We start from the raw sequence: 2,161 nt of genomic DNA, 5'->3' as shown, positions 1-2,161 counted from the left end.
GTTAATTACGAGATCGCTTCGGAGCCCTAGGCAGCTGCCTAGGAGATTTAGCCTGAAAGGTCAATTTTTTTGTTTGGTTGAATTAGGACCCCAATTCATGGTCAATAATAGCCCTATATAATATTATTGAGATGGGAAATGGTTCAAAAAAAATTAGAGCTTGTTAGAGAGAAATATGAGTGAATTACGGATTCGCTTCGGAGCCCTAGGCAGCTGCCTAGGAGATTTGGCCTGAAAGGTCAATCTTTTTGTTTGGTTGAATTAGGACCCCAATTCATGGTATATAATAGCCCTATATAATATTATTGAGATGGGAAAAGGTTAAAAAAAATTAGAGCATGTTAGGGAGAAATATGAGTGAATTACGGAATCGCTTCGGAGCCCTAGGCAGCTGCCTAGGAGATTTGGCCTGAAAGGTCAATTTTTTAGTTTGGTTGAATTAGGACCCCAATTCATGGTCAATAATAGCCCTATATAATATTATTGAGATGGGAAAAGGTGCAAAAAAATTAGAGCTTCTTAGAGAGAAATATGAGTGAATTACGAGATCGCTTCGGAGCCCTAGGTAGCTGCCTAGGAGATTTGGCCTGAAAGGTCAATTTTTTTGTTTGGTTGAATGAGGACCCCAAATCATGGTAAATAATAGTCCTATATAATATTATTGAGATGGGAAAAGGTTCAAAAAAATTAGAGCATGTTAGGGAGAAATATGAGTGAAATACGGAATTGCTCCGGAGCCCTAGGCAGCTGCCTAGGGGATTTGGCCTGAAAGGTCAATTTTTTTGTTTGGTTGAATTAGGACCCCAATTCATGGTCAATAATAGCCCTATATAATATTATTGTGATGGGAAATGGTTCAAAAAAAAATTAGAGCTTGTTAGAGAGAAATATGAGTGAATTACGGAATCGCCTCGGAACCCTAGGCAGCTGCCTAGGAGATTTGGCCTGAAAGGTCAATTTTTTAGTTTGGTGGAATTAGGACCCCAATTCATGGTCAATAATAGCCCTATATAATATTATTGAGATGGGAAAAGGTTCAAAAAAATTAGAGCTTCTTAGAGAGAATTATGAGTTAATTACGAGATCGCTTCGGAGCCCTAGGCAGCTGCCTAGGAGATTTAGCGTGAAAGGTCAATTTTTTTGTTTGGTTGAATTAGGACCCCAATTCATGGTCAATAATAGCCCTATATAATATTATTGAGATGGGAAATGGTTCAAAAAAAATTAGAGCTTGTTAGAGAGAAATATGAGTGAATTACGGATTCGCTTCGGAGCCCTAGGCAGCTGCCTAGAAGATTTGGCCTGAAAGGTCAATCTTTTTGTTTGGTTGAATTAGGACCCCAATTCATGGTAAATAATAGCCCTATATAATATTATTGAGATGGGAAAAGGTTAAAAAAAATTAGAGCATGTTAGGGAGAAATATGAGTGAATTACGGAATCGCTTCGGAGCCCTAGGCAGCTGCCTAGGAGATTTGGCCTGAAAGGTCAATTTTTTAGTTTGGTTGAATTAGGACCCCAATTCATGGTCAATAATAGCCCTATATAATATTATTGAGATGGGAAAAGGTGCAAAAAAATTAGAGCTTCTTAGAGAGAAATATGAGTGAATTACGAGATCGCTTCGGAGCCCTAGGCAGCTGCCTAGGAGATTTGGCCTGAAAGGTCAATTTTTTTGTTTGGTTGAATGAGGACCCCAAATCATGGTAAATAATAGTCCTATATAATATTATTGAGATGGGAAAAGGTTCAAAAAAATTAGAGCATGTTAGGGAGAAATATGAGTGAATTACGGAATTGCTCCGGAGCCCTAGGCAGCTGCCTAGGGGATTTGGCCTGAAAGGTCAATTTTTTTGTTTGGTTGAATTAGGACCCCAATTCATGGTCAATAATAGCCCTATATAATATTATTGAGATGGGAAATGGTTCAAAAAAAAATTAGAGCTTGTTAGAGAGAAATATGAGGGAATTACGGAATCGCCTCGGAACCCTAGGCAGCTGCCTAGGAGATTTGGCCTGAAAGGTCAATTTTTTAGTTTGGTGGAATTAGGACCCCAATTCATGGTCAATAATAGCCCTATATAATATTATTGAGATGGGAAAAGGTTCAAAAAAATTAGAGCTTCTTAGAGAGAATTATGAGTTAATTACGAGATCGCTT

The sequence above is a fragment of the Humulus lupulus genome, chromosome X (genome assembly GCF_963169125.1).
Source record: "Humulus lupulus chromosome X, drHumLupu1.1, whole genome shotgun sequence".
NCBI classification, from domain to species: domain Eukaryota; kingdom Viridiplantae; phylum Streptophyta; class Magnoliopsida; order Rosales; family Cannabaceae; genus Humulus; species Humulus lupulus.
Note: the sequence above shows the minus strand (reverse complement) of the source record.